A 20,085-nucleotide genomic window follows, 5' to 3' on the forward strand; every position below is an offset into this window, starting at 1 on the left:
GAGGGAGAGGCGGATGGCACGGTGATCTCTTCTCGACCGGTGCCCTCTGCGGTGGTTCTTCCTGTGTGCGGACCCTCTGGCTCAATAATGTAGTTTGCTGATTTGTCTTCTCGTGAAAGGTCATAAGAATTTAGGTCTGCTTTTGAATACTCTCAATGGCCGTTTTGTATTTCATCATTTTCGGATTTTTGTTTACTGTACTTTTAAACACAAAAGTTTGTCCGGATGGAGATATAAAAAGAACACGGGGCGATCAGTGCACAGAGGGGGCTCACTCGTGCAGTAGCGGGAGGCCGTGTGATTTAGTCATCAATGCCGAAGTCAGGCTCACGGGGCTTAGGCACGGGTACATGGATCATGACCACCTCATCCCGCTTGGAGCGTTGCCTGTGCATCTTGGCGGCGAAGCGGGACACCAGTATGGTGGTCTTGAAGCTGGACGAGCGTCCCTCCTCTTCCTCCTCCTTCCGCCGCAGCTCGGCCGCCTTCCGCTTGAGGTGCCGCCGCCATGCGGCCTGGATGTAGGTGGCCGCCCAGGTGCGCCACTGCTGGGAGTAGAACCTGAAGGTGTGCTGCACCTGCTTGCTGTGCATGCGGCGGAACTGCCCCGCGACGAACTTGAGCTCCTCGGCGTGGAGCGCGAATGCCTCGACCTCGGAGAGCGCCATGACGGTGCGCGTGGAGGAGGGCAGGCTGACCCCTGACTTGGGGTCGAGCGCCCGAGTGAGCAGCTCCTCGCCGCAGAAGTCGCTCTCCTGGAGCATGCTGCGGTTGAAGAACCCGCTGCGGCCGCCGTCGGTGGTGATGCTCTCGAGGCTGCCGCGGATGATGAAGACCATCTGGTCCACGGGTCCCCTTCCCGGTTGATGTAGTTGCGCTCAGTGTAGAGCGCTGGCTTGAGCCGCTCGCATATGGCGTCCAACAGTCGCTCGTCCATGTTGTCGAAGAGCGGGATGCGGCGGACCAGGCCCATGCAGAGGTGTCGCTTGATGTCGCGGCGGAGGTCCTTGGGCAGGTTGTGGACCAGCGCCTCCTCGTCGATGTTGCGGGTGTTGACCCACTTGTACTTGTCGTAGCGCCGGACGCGCTCGTGCAGCTCCTACGGCAGGAGGCGGTGGTGCATCCACTGCTCCGAGTCGCGCCGCTTCTCCCGCATCTCCTCCAGACGCACTGTCAGGGACTGGAGATACCCAACACGCTCCACACGCAATCCCCCACACAAATCGGGTAGGAGCAGCTGCCTCATTTTCAATGGATTAATTTAATTTGGTCCGTCTTTTCTTCGAGGTTCTCATCTTTCTTCTTTTCAACTAGCACCGGATTAGCTAGCCACTCAGTATGCAGTACTTCCACGATGAAACCGGCAACCAACAACTTTGTCACTTCTTCTCCAATGATTTTCCTCCTATCCTCAGCAAACCGGCGTAAAGGTTGTCGCACCGGCTTCGCATCCTTCCGGACATTCAAAGAGTGCTCAGCCAGCTCCCTCAGAACACCTACCAAGTCATCATTACACAGGCAAAGATATTCCGATTCTCACGGAGGAAGCTGACGAGCGCGCTTTCCTATGCCTCACTGAGGCCGGCACCAATACGAACGGTGCGCTCAGGGTAAGCCGGATCCAGCACGATGTCCTTTGTTTCTTTTGTCGGCTTGTACGCCGGTGTGCCCAAGCTTGTACTCATTGCCGCTAAGCTCAACTGTGAGGACTGTGCCAGCGCAACCGCAGTTTATCCTCCTTTTCTCCTCTGCAATCACCAGCGATTCTGCCAGGTTCGATCCGGCGGAAGCAGTTTCCAGCGAAATCTTGTAGTTTCCCACCACAGTTAAGGGTCCACGAGGTGCCGGCATCTTCATCTTGAGATAGGCCGTGTGAGTCGAGGCCATGAACGCTGCCAATGCCGGTCTCCCCAGCAATGCATGGTAAGGACTATCTAGGTCCACCACCTCGAACTCAATGTTTTCAACCCGGCAATTGTCACGTCCTCCAAACGACACATCCACCCGGACTTTTCCCACTGGTGCGCAGGACAAGCCCGGAATGATTCCGTGGAAAGTTGTACGAGTTGGCTGTAGCATGTTGTCTGTTATGCCCAGCGTATGCATGGTGTGCCGGTACATGATGTTTATGCTGCTTCCATTGTCTATCAGCACTTTACTGAACTTGACTCGAGTCGTTGGCCCCTGCATGATTGGGTCCAACACAAGAGCATAACCACCCGGATTAGGCATTACCTTGGGGTGATCTTTGAACGACCAGAAGATTTCCTGATCTGACCACAGCATGTATTTTGGTATTGCCGGCATTACAACGTTTACTTCCATGGAACGGCGATGTAGGCTTTGCCTGTCTGTTGGCTCAGTAACGAACACAACACAGCACACGTCCGGATCCTTGTAAATGTTCCGACCCAAAGGTGCCGGTGGAGGTGGTTGGCCATTGCCTTCTCCCACCTGATGGACTTGCTGGTGCTGCTGCCGGTTTGGCTGAGGCTGCACCGGTAGAGCGTTTGCTCCGGTAAGTGGTGGTGGTGGTGGTAATTGATGCTGATGCAACATATCTTGAGATGGTGGTAGCATGGTGGAGCACCCTTGTGCCTGCGCATCTTTTACTGCTCCCTTGAGCATCAAGTACTTGGTCCAAGAACAGTCCTTCGTCAGATGATTTGACGGATGGGCCGGATTCGGAGTGTGCCACCGGCAAGGTTGATCCATCGCGGCTTCCATGGTGTATTTCACAGGTTCCTGCCAATTCTTTTTCTGGCCCCAAGGTTTCTTTTCGACCCATTGTTTCTTAGGACCCGCCCATGGCTGTGATCCGGTTTTCTGCCTCTGGCTGCCGCTGTCCTAACTACTGTCAAACTCGCTATTGGTTTACTCCATGTGCTATCCAAATGTCTCTCTGCAGTACGCCGCTACAGGAATTGTACTTGTCCAAATTTTCTTATCCAAGTGCCTCTGCAATACCTGAATCGGATTGTTTTCAGAATTGCGGTGTATGCTTGCTAGAGATATAGACAACTGAATTACAGCAACTGTGAAGCAGTTTGACACATAATAATAGATTAATAGCAGTACAACCAGTAATTCAGTTTGAGTACTGAGCACATAATAATCAACACATAACAATAGCAACAGTAGCAGATTTCAGGATATGGTCAATAGGTAGGAATTCTGCTTGCAACAAATTCTTGTAGCTTGCTTCCACTTCTATGTAGATACTTGTGATTGTGCTTGCTTGTGCTTGTGTTGCTTACGCTTTTTGCTTGTGCTTGTGCTTGCTTCTGCTGTAGGTATTTCTTCTTTTCTCTTGCGCTTTCTAGATTGATTGCTTTTCCTTGCCTCTTCCTTTTCTTTCTTTGCTTCTTCTCTTGCTTTCTTTGCTTCTTCTTTCTTTCGAGTTTCTTCTTGCTTTTCTTCTTCTATTGCTTTCTTTACTTCTTCTTTCTTGAGAGCTTCTTCTTGGTTTGCTTCTTCTTCAAATCGATGTACTAACTAAAAAGGTTACCAATCAAATTAGGAGGTGGGATCATCGCAGGTCGACTACGACCTCTGGTGAATGGATGAGATACATGAATTTTATTCTTGGTCTAACATACGACATAAAACTACTTCATGCCTTTACATAATCATAATATTGCAATTACAATCGCCACTAGGATAACAATAGCACCTTAGACATATTTCCTTCCCAAAAGCAAATCTATTAATCTTCAACTTTGATGCATCGGCCTTTATCTTGTGTTTGTGTAGGATACCAGCGAATCTCGTCCTCACCGTCTGGGGCCACGACAAAGATCGATCCGTCCCCATCCAGATACCCCGCTTCGACCGCGCCATCTCGATGAAGCTGACCGTGTACAACCTCCAGCTGGCACCGCCGGCGCAGGGCGCCCTGTTCCCCGTGCTGGAGCGGCTGACCATGTCGCGCTGCCACTTGAACACGGATTCGCTGGTCAGGCGGTGCCCTCGCCTGCGCGTCCTAGAGTTGCTCCAGTGCGCCATCGGCACAATCAAGGTTCACTCGCCAACGATCGAGGAGCTTGTGGTGAAGCAGAGCTTTTATACGCAGTGCATTCACATAATGGCCCCCATGCTTAAGCGGCTGACAATGGATGTCCAAGTGTGGTTCTTCTTCACCTTGTCGTGCTTCTCAGCGCCGATGGTGGAAGATGTCTCGTGGGAGTGCCGTAGTTTCTACCCAAATATTGGGGTTGGCCAGTCGTGGCGTCTACTATTGACACAGAATAGTGCCCGCACCCTACGGCTGTTCATAGATGCTAAGATGCTTCACTATACGGTATGGTTGTCTACTGAACCTTTATATTCATGTTAATTAACTGGTAGTTATCTGAGACCAGGGATTTGGTTACCGCCCGGGAAATCTGGTTCCCGGCCGGGAATCGGATATCCTGACCATCCCCGGGAATTGGTCTAACCGGCAAAAAAATCCCGAATTTTTTTGTTTTCGCGAAAATTTTAAATTTTAGCGAATATTCTATATAATTTTAGCGAATATTCTCTTTGAATTTAAATTTTCGATTTTGAATTCGTCCGGTAACCGGGCGGGATTTTCCGGTTACCGCGGTAACCGGGAATCCAGAGCACCCCCGGGATTTTTTTTCCTGTCGGGAGCCAAATCCTTGTCTGAGACTACATGAGCAACATGTCAACATGTATGTCCAAATAATAGTTTGTCTATGACACAATAGACGAGATGTAATGGGTTTATGCATCAGTCGACGCAGAGACACGGGGTCAATCCTCTTTTTCAAAAAAGTAATAGATGGAGATGCATATTTGAACCTTATATGTATCTAGAATAATATCCCTCTAATTCAAATTAATCGACTCAACTTTATCTAGATATGGGTGTTCAAATGTCAACCTAATTCCATGTATAGTCCTTGTTATCGAGATCAGGTAGACTAGTCGTAAATAGGGCATCGCATGCTGCCAGGTTTCTCAAATTAACTTAATACCAAACAATATACATAACTGAAAAAAGTGAGTAATTTCCCAAAATCATATTGCTAAAGACCCACTAAAAGCACGATGATAAATCTTCTTACTTTATATACGTTTTTGTTATCGAACGTCCTTTTGTATACTTGTATGCATGTGCTTAGAGCATCTCCCCTTAGATCCACGATATTTCACTTCCAAAAGGACGTTTTTGGGACAGGGGAGAGAATTTTTGGGCAAGTCAAAATTATTCGTATTTAGCAGCTTTCCTAAAATGTGCTCCATAAATATTATAGAGTCCTGCTATACATACCACAAACATCGTCCGATAATCGTACGATCCTATGTGGCTGCACTGCTACTCGCGCGAGGCAACGGGAGGTAAACACGATTTTGGGTTTGGGTCCAACTATCGGCCCAGCTCTCTCTTTCTGGTAGGCCCAACCTGGCAAATAATCATTATTTTTTTACTTTGCCTTATTTATCTTTTTTGCCATCACACTTTGCCTTATCTCTTTGTTGCTTGGGCGGAGTGTTCTAGTAGCGGACTAGCGGTAGCAACCAATTCGTGTAGAAATTTCACCAAGATGAGCTCTACGTGAGATTGATTAGATAGGCTACCGTCATCAGGCTCAAGGATTCAGCTTGAGACTGTAGCAAGGGAGATCATAGCATCTCCACCTGCGAGTCAAATAGAGCCCCCGACACCGATATTGGGGCTAGCGGTAAAATTGGAGTCACAATGGCGCTCCTAATAAGGCGCTGGCACCGTTTCGAGCCCAATAAAACCGTTGGCAGCCTCGTGCCGGTTCCACCACGCGGGGTTCCAAATGGGCGCGTCCGTCAGCGAGACATGGTGTCGGTTGCATTTTTCAAGACGTGTAATGGCCGGTGCAGCTAATTTAAAACCCCCGTCGACACCACCGTCTCCGCCCAACCCTAGCCACCGCCGTCTCCGCCCAACCCTAGCCACAGCTGTCTCAAATCCATAGCGCACAACTACGAGGCCGGCGGAAGCGGTGCGCTCACACCAGTTCACACCGCCGCCAGTTTACTATCTGTATTTCCCAAACGGAGGAAGGCGTGACGGCGTCCCCCATAATCGAGTGACGGCGCAGTTGTCAGCGCCTATTTAGGGGCCGCCAGTGGGGATGTTCTCAGCGACTATACTCGTCGGTGGCATAAATCAGATTGTGCTAGCCGCCTGGATGCAGCTTGTAGGGACAAGTGGAGCTCGCAATTTTGCTGGCTCGACATGAAATTTAGAGATGGAGCAGGGCCGACGCAATTTTTACCCTAACAGCGTCAAGGCCCCATTGAGGCTTGCCGTTGGCGATTACCGCTTCCCTCGCGGGGCCGGCGGTTCCCGTGCACGACCAATAGATTGGCGCATTTCGATGTCGTTTTTCGCGCGCGGGAAGCGGCTGGCGCGCGATTGGTGTTTCCCGCCCCGCCGTGACAATATATGGTCGACGCCGGCGGACGAGAAGGCACAACTGAACCCACTAACCATAGAAATCATCCATGGCCGAGCACGACCGCACCTGGGCTCGCCTTGTTGAGATGGCCCGCTGCGCCTACCCGTATGATCCGGACCTTACCGCCATCCACGCGATAGAGGCGTTCGTGGAGGAACAGACGGCCGCGTACATCCTCCAGGCCGAGCAGCTGGAGGCAGAGACGTCTCAGCTGGCAGACCGTCCACTATATGTCGGGCTGCTGAGTGTGGATGCAAACGCATATTACGACAGACTGCGCGGTTAAAAATGGTCGCTCGATCCGTGTTCATTTAAGTCAGGCCGTTGAAGATGCACTAATGTGAGAGGTTAGTGACAGACTGCTAGTTATTCTACACTCACTTTGAAGAGGGGGAAGAGGTGGAGTCGGACATATTTTGATGGGCTTCGGCAGTATTGTGGATTTGGGCTAGATTTTAGCTTAGAAGTAAGTAGCATGAGATGGAGGAAGTGTCGTACAGGGATCGGACGTGAATTATCGTGTGTGAAGCAATTCCGAATATTATATTTGGTCTAACATACGACATAAAACTGCTTCATGCCTTCAAATAGCACCGTAGACATATTTGTTTTCTAGGAGCATATGTTTTGATCTTCATCGATCTCCAACCTAGATACATCAGCATTAATCTTGTGTTCATGGAGGATATTGGCCAAGTGTACCTCAATTTGTCTTGTCTTCTTGAATTATCTTATCTTCTTTGATTGACTTCTTTCCTTCTTCCTCAATTTTCTTCATTGCTTCTCCATCTTTCAGGTTGCCTCACGTGCTAGCTCTAGCTTCTCTTCAACCTACTTCCTTTCATCAGATTTCTTCTCGTAGATTGTGAACTTCAGCTATTCCAAAATTAATATTTTTTTTTGAGTTAGTGCTTGCACTCGATTATCAAACCCGGAAAAACGCATGCACACGTCGATTAGAAATTCACAAATCAAATTTAAATCCACAAAAGTTCATGAAAACCCCAATCGGGTAACCCTAATTTTTTTAGCTCATCAGGCGAGGATATGTAGTTTCCAACTAAGCCTAGGCGCTCCTCGTTCTCGTTGGTATCCGACGAAACAATAATGAGCTCACGGTGTTGGCAATCTCTTGGGCGACAACAGCGTAGTGGTGAGATCATGAGGACAGGGGTGGCCGGGGTCGTGGGATCGCGAAATCATCCTAAATTACACCCAGCATACTAGGAATCATTTCTGCGAATTTACTATGAGATTCTCTCAATGACTGAAGAACATTGACATTTCATTTTAATTTTCTGTTGGTAAGGTTAGTTATTTTGATTTGGTCAACCAATTTTATCATGTTTAAATATATTATGGATATTTTTTAATACATGGGGGTCTATCGCAAGAAGTTCCAAATTTATCCACAAAAAGATAATGATTGGCTGATGTTTACTCACCTTGGTGTATACTTCAGTTTACATTTGCATAAAGGAGAAAGAGTGGTGGAGCACGTGCGCCCTGCGCACCCGTATCGCCTCTGTCAAATTTGTTTCCTCCCCTCAGGATTTCTGCGGCAGGGCCAGCTACATGCGAGTACTTCTAAAAAAAATCTGCTGCCACTCTGTCTCAAAAAGTCAAAAGTCTCTTACAGTCCTCCCTCTCTAAAGTTTCTCTTCTCTCTCCTAACTCTCTCTACTCTCTCCTGAAAAAGTTGTCGCTCTCTCACCTCTCTCTCCTCACTCTCTGTAAAAAATGCATGCAGCAAACTCTCTCTCTAAAAAAGATGCATGCAGCACACTCATTTTCTCTCTCACGGGCTGCACAGGGAAGAAAGAAGACAAGTTATAGAGGGCCCCACACAAAGAGAGTTGGTGCTAGTCATGGATTTCATTTTCACTGAAATTTCAACGTAATACAATGAATTTCAGTGATTTCGGTGGACACCGAAATTATTACCTTTCGGCAAAATATTTCAGTCATTTCAGTAATACACATGGATCTAAAAAAAATTAAAATATTTTTCAAATTTGATGCGCTCTACATTGGTGCTAGTACAGTACATGGTGCGCTCTACGCAGGTGCTCTAAAAATCCAGTCTCATAAACTTTGCATAAAACTTAGCAACTACCACTTTGATGTCTCTCTTATAAGGCTTCCTTCCGAGAAAGACATAAAACCTTTATTTGACCTTCTTTTGAAACTAACAATAATAAATACCGTATCATAAGTCACACAAGCATGCATGTTCCAGTTATCACTTTGTTGATGAAATTACTTCTGTGGTACATGGTATATTGTTAATTATTTCCTTTTCACACGTCACTTTTTAAATATTTGCAGAAGTATATGCCGCCCGCACAGCGAAATTTTAATCAACATATAGGACAACTCCCCGCCTTTTCTGTTATGGAGCTATATCTACTAAACGGAGAACATGTTTTTGGAGCAGCAGTGTTGAACCTACTTGAAATTCGTTCCACTATAAGAAGTCTTAAGGTGGTCATTCAACATCATGTGGTAATTGATTCTTTAACCAAGATCATTGATGTATACACTTTTGAAAATGTGTTGAGTTAGCTGCATAAGTTGATGTTGTTTTCGCATATGAAGAATCAACATTACTTTACTTTTGTTTCAGGACGAAGAATCATGCCCACCAGAATGTGCTTGTGATCTACCACGAAACTGGAGAAGTCAGAGCGTCTCCTTGGCGGCTCTTGAACAAGTGGAAATAAATGGTTTCAATGGAACTGACCACGAAATTGATTTCTTGAAACTTCTGTTCCGATGCGCAACTCAGATGAAAACAATGGCCGTGCAACTTTCCACAAATGTTTTGGGAAGTAACAGAAAATGGGCGGAAATATACAACATTTTTGAGGAAAATCCTTCCGTCGAATGTTCTCTTTACCATAGCGGTGAACAGCTTCTGTTTGGATGATGATTCTATGCTTCTGAGTGCGACAAGAGACTATATGTAAAAAAGATCAACTCTATTTAGTCAAAACACCTCTGTCCCGAATGCCTTCATATATACAGATGCCTTTGTGTTTTGACCTGTATGTTTCTTTTCATACTAAGGAAACCCGGCATGTTCTTTTGATTGAATGTCTATTGGATGATTCCTATTTTTGTTGATAAAAAGAGTGTAGCTGGTTGTCATCTTTTCTTTGGTTGTGATTATTTTGGTTTGTTTGGCCTCTAGTGCTGACACCTTCACTCAGGATGGATGTCTATTCATTCTTCAAATAATGCATCCTTAGACTGGTTAGTTTATGTATTTTATATCTTGTGGATCACCTGGGAAAAGCTCTTCGCTGTAGAGCGGACAGTTTTGTAGGTTCTCCATTCAGCGGCTGGTCTACACGACATACAGCTTCAGCATACGAGCAAAATCTCCGTACTCCCTCAGAATCCATAAGTGTCAGAGTTTAGTTTAAAATTAATTCAAATTTAAACTAAAATTCTGACACTTAGTATGGATGGGAGTATGATGCGATTTTTGGCATGACCTCTGCTGACCAAGTCACGTGTGAAAACTGAATGACAATTTAGGAAGCACAATTATTTTTTAAACTTTTTTATCTTTAAAATTTGTTTTAGAACTTATGTAGGGTTTTTTTGAGATGAACTTATGGAGAGTTGGAGATACAGATTGTTCAGGAACAGGAGTCGGAGAGCAATCCGTCCACGAGTCTATATGCATGGCTGATCCAGGCGATCGCCCCAGGCCTACAAATATGCCCTCGACAGAGAGATGACTGGAAGACAGAAGGATCCGATCGATGCCGCCGATTCGACGACACCTCGATCGCGCCCGTTCCGCGGCGACGCCATACCCCAACGGCTGGCTGTCGCGACGCCACCGCCGGAGCAGAACCACACGCGCCGATGGCGATGGGGCCCTACCGGCCAACGTCCTCTCCGAGATCATCGCCCGCGCATCTTCGGGCAACACCGACGTCGCGCGCTTCTCTTCCACGTGCCGCCGCTGGGGCTTCGCCGTGGCCACGCACGCCGCCGCCATCTGCCGCTCACTGCCTCCGCCCACACGGTACCAGACGCACCTCACCCTCGGCTTCTTCCATCAAGAAAACGAAGACGTCCGCGCCTTCCACAGGCGCCGCCGACCTTGCGACTCCGCGCAGCCGAGCTTCGTGCCGACAGCGTCCGCCTCACACCTCCTAGGCACGCTGTCGCTGGGCTCCCAACTCTTCGGCGGCCTGTTCGAGCATGCCCGCCCGGTCGCGTCCCGGAACGGGCGCCTCGTCCTGGAGCTCCGGCGCGAGGAGCGCGCCCAAGGCCTCACCCTCAGCGTGTACAACCCCATGACTGGGGAGGTGTCCGTGCTTCCCGCCCTCGCCGGCGAGGACTGCCCCGGGTACTCACTACTGTACGGTCCATATTTAGGGGCACTTCAAAGTGCCCCAATAGGTAGCCAAAGTGCCCCTAATTACTTTTAGGGGCACTATGAAAAGTGCCCCGGATGCTTGTGTCCCTAAATGTATTTGGGGCACTTTGAATGAAATGCCCCAAATACATTTAGGGGCAGTTTGAAAAGTGCCTCTAAAGGTTTTTAAGGGCAGTTTGAAAAGTGCCTCTAAAGGTTTTTAGGGGCAGTTTGAATTTTGCCTCTAAAGGTTTTTAGGGGCAGTTTGAAAAGTGCCTCTAAAGGTTTTTAGGGGCAGTTTGAAAAGTGCTTCTAAAGGTTTTTAGGGGCAGTTTGAATTTTGCCTCTAAAGGTTTTTAGGGGCAGTTTGAAAAGTTCCTCTAAAGGTTTTTAGGGGCAGTTTGAGATTTGCCTCTAAAGGTTTTTAGGGGCAGTTTGAATTTTGCCTCTAAATGTTTTTAGAGGCACTTTGAAAACTGCCCCAAAAGGTATTTAGGGGCACTTTGAGATGTGCCCCAAAATACAATTAGAGGCAGTTTCATAAAATGGCCCAAATCCCATTTAGAGGCAACTAGCAAAATACCCCAAAACACAATTTGAGGCGATTTAATAAAACACACCAAAACACAATTAGAGGCAACATATTTAAATGACTAAATGTATCACAAGGCAATATAAACAATAATGCCTCATTATACCAACAGAGGCAATACAAACAAGCATATAATCCGAGGTATCCAATATAAACGGTAGCAAAAGGACACACAAGAGGCAGGCGCTGCCGCTGGTAAGGGGAATGCGCAGGGGAGCAGCTGGGCAAGAGCACTTGCAGCCACACAAGCATCTCGGGCATGTGTAACAGGAGCAGCAGCCACAATCCGCACACACGACGCCTCACCGGTGGCCGCTGCAGCAATGGCACAACCCTTCCAGCGCTCCAAGGAAGCAGCAGCAGCTCGGCCCCTTGATCTTGACGGTGGAGTCGGCTTCTATGTGTCAACCCCTGAAACAACATAATCAAGTCTGATTGCCTAGCTGAAATGGTGAGGAGGCTGTGGATCCCAGGTGATGCCTAAAACAGTCAAAACAAATCAAACATAAATCATTTAGATACAGGTCATGTACTGATCACTGGGGTTGGGGTAGAATCGTCCACGGGCTCACTAGCTGAACCGGCGATGCAAGATACTCGATCTACACCAGCAGCAGGGCCTCACCGCCGCGCATCTCAGCAAAACAGAATTTCTCCACGGGCTCACTAGCTGAACCGGCGATGCAAGATACTCGATCTACACCAGCAGCAGAGCCTCACCGCCGCGCATCTCAGCAAAACAGAATTTCTACCTTTCCACTCCGCGCCCCTCTGCTCTGTGGTGCTGGATCTGGAGTGCCGGCAGGGGTTCCTCCATGCATGCGCCAGCAAAGCAGGGTTTCTAAATTTATGCTCTCCGGCCTACTTATTTCCGCTTCTTTTTCTTCTTTCTAACCTCCGATTAATCTCATCTCTTTGCCTACGGCTACGGCTGCTTGCTCCCCCTTCTCCATTTTTCTAAATGTTTTAGCCAGGCATGGTCTCTCAGGAAAAGAAAAATAACGGATACAGAGCTACAGGCTGCTAACTGAACATACAAGAAAAACAAAGAGCAACGTCACGACAACTCACGCGTAGTGTTCTCATGCTTGTGTATAATTAGCTTAGCTATGATACTCTATCTAGCCACTGCCATATTCCTGTGCTTACGTAATCAAACAACAATCAAGTCCAATCTGATCCATGCCAGCAAACTAACAAGAGCAACACGGCAGCATCGCAAAACTTTGTTTTCCTCACTGCTGCATCTTATATCATCTAATTAAATCACTTTTTATAAAATACTTAGAATGATCATACTCTCGAGGCAAGAAAAAGATAGTCCTCCGTACCACACATTCCACCGCACCAAGGTGGGGAGCCCCCGGCCACCCAGGGGACATCAAGAGGTGATAATCGTCGACGTCGGGGTAACAGAAGCATAGGTGTTGTGAGCCCCATCCCCACATCTAGGGTTTCACGGGCATGCGCTGTATGGTGGCGTGGAGGTGTGGGTCCATGCAGAGCACAAAATAACATATTGATCAGGTTTTATAAAAGAAATAACACCGGCCAATGAATATGTTTTTCCTTCAAGAAAAAGCAAAGAAACATTCTACAACAGCAAAGCTTGTTTTAACTCTTTACCATAAAAAGCAAACCTAGAAACTAAGGCTCAAAACAAAAGAGAACATATTCCAAACAGAGAAGCACAATGGGGGTCCATTTCCATTAGTATAAAGAAGGAAATCATGTCCTGAGCATCCGAAATCACAAAAAATGAAATGAATTGTGTGTTGATAATTTATATGTTGCATGTCCTTAAAAATCCATGTAAATACCACCACTCATTAATAGGGACGTAATGACCATTTAGTAATGGTGCATGACTCCTTTGACACCTCTGTTTAACATTTGAAATAACAATATTTTATAAGAATCTATATTCAAGACCCTCCTATGTATAAAATGGCAAAAGTATCAATGCTACAAACTATTGATAATAGCTGACAAAGAAGTACATAATAAAAATATCAGGGAAACTCACTTAAATCGTGACAAACGCCACCACAATATATCTGCTACAAATTGGATAATGTACTGCAGGAGACTTACATAGAAACTCCCTCTTTGATAAATATAACCTGGAAAACTAAAATGGCAACATCATCACATGCGGAATTTATGCAATGAACTGAACATCTATTAATAGATTAAATTTCCAAAAAAGATAATGCCAAAGTGCAAAAGACCATAATTGGATCACACAACGTAACAATAAAGATTAAGGCATATGAGAACCTGATACTTGTCTCATCTTATATGTATGCAATATTTGCAATCTTTCTCTTTGATAACAAAAATATGTGCCTCATCTTGTTCCATCCTGTGTAGTACAGAACCCTGACCGAGAAACATGCAGTAGAAAAAAGGCAGATATGTTCAGCCTACAAGAGCTCAAACTGGAAGGCTCGCAAATTTAGTATACTGATGCTCTAAGCTCGTGACAAACCAAGTACTACCTTCTGTGAAATCGTATCACATGCATAATTTCTTTGGGGTATCCATTCAACCTGGACAACTGTGTCATCTGAGTACCACAACAACTATGATTTTAACAGATCAATTTGAAAGTGAAAAATTTGCATTTTTTCTCTGTAAAATCTATAATTTCTCTCCAGCTTAGAAACACCTTTTGTGTTTGTAGCATGAAGTGTGTTTTTACCGACGTCTACCTTATAACAAAATTTCCCATGCTGCCTATAAGAACAAAATCTCAATAGATGGATGTTTTATGTCCTATCTTCCTTCAGCCATATATAAAGGAAACGAATTGAAGGAAGCAATACTGGACTATTAACCATGAGACAATTAACTACATAAGTCTTACAAAAAATAGTTAATATGTGGCTAAACTTTATTTATATCACTGGACATTCCTCCAATAAAATGGAAATTAGCTTTTCTGACCAAATAGTATAGTAGGCTATAAACTAAATAGATGTGCCACACTATCAATTAAGCAACTTAACCTCAGTGAACTTATACAAATACATGAAGTAACAGGGAGAAGGATTTCACAGAATAGGTTCCCACATCAACAATCCAATATATCAGTGTGCAAACAGGAAATAAGATAAAGCTGTAGGTACATATGATTGAATCTTTTATTTACCATCAGTAGAGATACTATTGTGGGAATCTAGTGCTTATATCATAAGAGTGAGAAACTAAAGAACCAGTTAGGAGGAAAGCTTTCAGTGGTTGCCTCCCTCCCTGCTAAGAACAATGTGTTACACCAAAACCTGACAACTAAAAACTTCAATAAGGAAGATGATTCATGGAATTGAATTAACTTTAATACCAGTACAGGAAATCCTAGAACATTACAAGCTTAATGAGGAACTATTGGAGGCAAAATAGAGTAGGACAGCACAATACTTTGAATCATCTATAACCAGCACAGCTTTAAACTAAAATAAAATTAAATTAAATTAAATTAAATTAAATTAAATAATGAAAACTAAGAATGCTAGAGTAGGACAACAATGTCAGCGTTAAAGAGCAAAACATGGATTAACTCACCAGGCATATCCAAGGAACAAAACGTACATCTCACTTATTGGCAGCACCACTCGGAAATAGGGAAGAGCTCACCATCTCGCTGAAGAGAAGATTAAGATATTAAAGCATGCAAATTATCTTAATATAATTCACAGTACCAATAGTTGGCAACTCCATATGATGAAGGGAAACATGTATTCTTTTCAAGAAATATAAAGTAAACCTGATAGTGAGGTACAGAAAGGTTCCATATAAAGTAAATCGGCCTATTTCCATACAGATTGTGTGATACCTACAGATTGTGGAGGAAATTAAATTGTAACTGAGTTTGGGACTGCACTACCACACTTTCTTCTATATCATACCTAATTATGATGGTACAATGGAATAGAGTATGGTGATAACTGAACTACCACACTCTCTTCTATATCATATGTTAAACATAACCAAAACACTCACACGATGCCTTTCAACTCAATCAGGAACTACAGACATTTTAAAAAAATAGCTGCTTGGCACTCATCTGCCAGAAAAATATGGAAGGATTTTTCGGGTTTCTAATTACGCGCCCTTATGCTCATACGGAGTATTTAGACATTGGACTGCTCTTGTGCGAAATTTTATTTCGATTGGTAGGTGCTCAATTGCTAGCTTTAGGAACATGTCCGGATATTTATTTGTCAAAGCAATTGAAAAGTACTGCAAACATAAGTAAGAAAAGGTTGGTCTATGTCTTGTGTAGAAGGATAGGATAGGAAACAGAACACTTTATAGCAATGTAGTCATCAGAGTCGTTGGATCTTGAAGCGGACGATGAGACCATTGCGCCATGAGACTGTTAACCCAATAATATAATAATTTTTTAATTTAATTTTTTTGTCCCTAGTCAGTTCAAATACAACATGAAATGCTAGCAGCAGATAACCTAGTGTTGTTGAAATCATTTGTGCTCAACTTGCAGATTCAGATGGTGTCAAACTGGCAATACAACAATACTTTAGGCATCTTACAAGATAAATTCTTATAACAAAAATTTTAGGAAAATGAGAGGTTTCCACAGACGTGGTCCAGAAGTAAATGTTCATGTATGAATATCAGAGAACGCCCTTGTTATCTATTTTATTACCTAGCTTTATTTCAACAATGCATCATTTTACCAATTAAGTCAGCTTAGCTCGAAGCATCTTTCATAAATACAGAAGCATGAATCGACAAACTAATCAGGGTAATGTGTATCTCAATAATTTTACAATCTATGGAGATTATCGGGGAAGAATGAGTAGCTGAGCATCACCTTGGTATCTACTTAATGAATTTATTTCATAACCTAGTGCACTAAGTAACTAATGGAGCAAGTGTGCTCTTCCTATGACATGGTTGTAGAATAAGAAAAAACCGACAATGCTTCACTCTTGTCCCGTAGAAGGGTGAGACATTATACACCAGAAATACTGACCACTAATGCCTACAAATAACAATATGATATTTACCAAAAGAATTCGGAAAAAAAATTAAGGAAAGTAGCTAAAACTAAAGTATAATATATTTTTTTGAGGGAAAAAACTAAAGTATCATATTAGTTCTCCAAGCCTAAAGCTATTTTCTAAAGAATCAGCAGCTCTACTATATTCTGATGTGTCCTACTAATGAGAGGTTCTGAAGCATGCAGAGAGCGAAGATTCTAAAAGAATTGGAATCGTGAGAATTTCTGAGAATCCTGAAACATGGAATGGCGGCAGAGGAATATTCAGTACTCGATGGACATCAATCATGGTAAATATGTTTAGATATATGCAGGGCAATTTCCTGTGAGGATGCCTATTGATAGCAGTCTATACTTAATTTTCTTGGTTTCGTGAGTTGCACTGTGACTTGTAAAAGGCAGAATAGTCTGGTCATGTTCAGATGTGTATTGAGGACCTCCTAAATAAATTAAGTATTTATCTATACATTCTAGTTTACAAAATTCGAATTATACTTGAGTCATTTTGTCAGTGCATGGTACATGTTTGTTGCGTGAATGAAAAGACATAGGAAAAAATATTGCTTGAGCCCTTTTACTTGTTCACCACTATCTAAGCTAAGGAAGTAAGCACTAATAGAGAATGGTACACAGACATTCCTTTTTACTATGCAACTGCGAGCCGAAAAGCACACTATCAACATAACAACCAGAGACTGTCAGGTTTTGCATAACTAATCACAGAGGGTGAAAATGATGATGAAGGTATAAAACACTACAGTTTACCGTCTAAAAACCTTTTAGCCAAATCTTAAGAACTTTAAATTCATTGTCTCGACGAAGGAGACAGACTGCTGGGATACTCGAGATCTGCTCCATCGTGAAAACAGACCCAGGTCCTTGATGTCCTTTTTTCCTAGATGATACCTCAGAGATATTACTGGTTGCTGATGAAGATAGTCAACAAGATATAATCACATCATTTCCAAAGGAGAAATTTACCTGGGGAGCAAACTCTGAATGTGTTCATGTTGGTTCAGCCTTTACTGGAATACAAATAGACCGGCCCATCTTATCCAACTCCTTAGCCCTCTCTGCATCTTAGACAAAGTGACCTTTAAGTATCAGTTTTAAGCTTCCAGATGATTGTACATGCATACTGAATCTTGCAGCAAGCATAGGGGAAATTTATGACAAAATATATTGTGAAGCAAAAGTATAGTTGGCTAGTTTCTTTTCAAAAAATCCTACTTAGAAATTCCAAAAATGTTGCTCTATCATCCAGTGGCAAACTGTACATTAGTTAAACCAAAATTCAACATAGTTCGGTTCAAGTCTTCATTTTAGAAGCACATATTGTTGTAATTGTAGAGATTCAGTAAGAGGTTGAATGGGCACCCATCCCAGCCTTACACATATCCGGCCAACATTGGTGTGAACCTGAGTGGCCAAAGCATTGGTGTGTAAATATGAAATTGACTGCATATGAATCAAAAGTTCAAAACTACTCCAACAACAACTTACAGGGAAGGCATTATGATGTAATGTCAGTAGACGAACACATTACACTTTTGAGCCCCACTACACGTAAGCTAAGCAGGTAATCCCTGGGAAAAAAATGAAATCAGTTTTAATGAACTTCTCTTTACGGAACTGCATGGGGCTTCCAGACTTTCTTAAAACTAAAAAAAAATATCCTTAACTATTTTAGCCAACAACATCACATATTACAGCCTTTTGATATGATTGTGCCACGCACTTAACTTTTAAATTAGCACACAGTACTCATATGCTAGAGGCACCAAATTCATGGAAGTAGAATAAAGAATGCTTCATATGCTAGTTGGCATGCCTCTTTTTTTCTAGATATTATGGGGTTTACTAGTAGTATTGCTAAGCAGTTTTTAGATTCCCAATTTGATAGAGAAACAAGTCATATGTCCATTATTTAAGAGTTAAGACTAAGTCTCAGGAAGGCGTCACCTATATCATAAAGTTATAATGATGGTAATGAACCTCACTCATTTATCACCGCAACAAGATCACAGTTGTTAGGGCCACCTGATGATACCAGGGCAGGGTGGTAAAGACTGCCAGGGGCACAAAGGATTTTTTATTTATTTCATGAATGGATATTTATCATTGATAGGTCATGCTACAGAACAAGAAAGATTCAGAAACTCTTTCAGGAAAACATCTAGACAAGAAAGACCTCAAGGAAAAATAACATTTAGGCAGATACCACTCTCTTGACAAAAATATTATTACCTGAACGAACCCGAAAACATCTAGAGTACTCTAAATAAGCTACTTGCAGTGCAAAGACTTCCCTAACAGATCGAGTTAAATGAGTTTGACTCGCCTAAGGTAGAAATTCTTCAGCAAGATATACGCTTCAGGTTTCATCTCCATTCATATGTTTCCGCCCTCCAGCACCTTGAAGAGGACCAGAACCAATCCATCATTCAGTTCTGATTTAAGGTGTATCATCCCTGGATACAAATGAAGCCCGACACAAAATCAGTTAGCGGTGGAACATGTCAAGAGCAGGTTAGAATACCTAAGAATTGCCACCGGAGTACATCGTGCAGCCTCGCATAAAGAAGTTTCAGCAAGAAATTTGGCAGGTCCGCCAAGTAGACCATGGAACATACCTCCTCCAGGTCACCCTCAACTACCCATTTTAGTATGTCAATGTAAACAGGCATCCACACAACTTTGCAGCCAGAGCCAATGTAAGTAAACATAATAACACATATAGGTGACCTGTGGCGTCATGCGCACAGTTCTGAGATAAAATACATGTCAATATGATTGGTTATGTCTTACAAACAAAGAAGAGCGACTGCGACTTTTTACTATCTTACCACTGAAAAAACTTCAAAATAAAATCCTATCTGTTTTATACTATGTATGACAATACAGCAAAGGTTGTTTGTACCAAGCTACATAATTTGAGCATCAAATATTATTCCGGATACATACTACACTTTATAGTTTCTTATAGCTATATTTGGTGTGCACTCTGTACATCGTGTGAATTACATTTGCTAGATTAGTAAGACATAGTACTGATGTACATGTAAAATAGAAACATTACAGTGAAGAAACATACCCTGAAATCAGTTTGAACACACAGTACCACAGTGCGCTTAGGTTCTTTAACCTATAAGGCTGGTATTGACATATTGTAAGAGTCAGATATTGAAAATCATATGTGGTTAAGAAAAGAAAACGCAATACATGGAAGAAGTAATAATCGATGCATTTTTTTTGTTTGAAAATGCTACTCTACTTACTGTAATCAATACTGTATACACCTACTGCTACGCTCCTAGCTTCGATTCTGGATGAATAAATTACCACCACAATGAGACCCCCCAAATTCCCCTCAAGCAGTCCCCAAAAATCGATCGCCCGCTCCAATCGAGCAACCACCATAGAGGGCCTACTCTAATTCAACCACGAAATAGGATGGGAACGATGATTCATACCTTTGGGAGAGGCTTCCGCCCGGTCCGCGGGGGCGGCGTGGCTTCGGGGCGACAAAGGGGACCACCAGGAGGCGCGGCGGCGCGGGAACCGCGGCGGCGACCGAGCCCACAGCTAGGGTTAGCCGCAGCGTCGTGCCCAGGGGCGGAACGGCGGGGCGCGGGTGGGGATCCGG

The 20,085-nt window shown here is 43.9% G+C and overlaps 1 long non-coding RNA gene and 1 pseudogene across 7 annotated transcripts; both read right to left on the reverse strand.

Moving 5' to 3' along the window:
• Positions 1-302: 302 nt before the first annotated feature.
• On the reverse strand, positions 303-1,246 carry LOC124696940 (annotated as a pseudogene).
• Positions 1,247-11,692: 10,446 nt separating this feature from the next.
• LOC124703785 lies at positions 11,693-20,075 on the reverse strand. Of its 7 annotated transcripts, none has more exons than XR_007003273.1 (6): positions 19,913-20,075; positions 19,534-19,592; positions 17,421-18,910; positions 17,216-17,334; positions 14,978-15,056; positions 11,693-11,824 (listed from the first exon to the last, which is right to left on the reverse strand). It is a non-coding gene; the product is annotated as an uncharacterized LOC124703785 (long non-coding RNA). The 7 variants fall into 7 exon arrangements; XR_007003270.1 differs by having other exon boundaries at positions 17,205-17,334; positions 19,913-20,074; XR_007003272.1 differs by lacking the exon at positions 11,693-11,824 and having other exon boundaries at positions 14,713-15,056; positions 17,205-17,334; positions 17,421-17,858; positions 17,943-18,910; positions 19,913-20,074.
• Between the last annotated feature and the right edge of the window lie 10 nt (positions 20,076-20,085).

The sequence above is a fragment of the Lolium rigidum genome, chromosome 3 (genome assembly GCF_022539505.1).
Source record: "Lolium rigidum isolate FL_2022 chromosome 3, APGP_CSIRO_Lrig_0.1, whole genome shotgun sequence".
In the NCBI taxonomy this organism is placed as follows: domain Eukaryota; kingdom Viridiplantae; phylum Streptophyta; class Magnoliopsida; order Poales; family Poaceae; genus Lolium; species Lolium rigidum.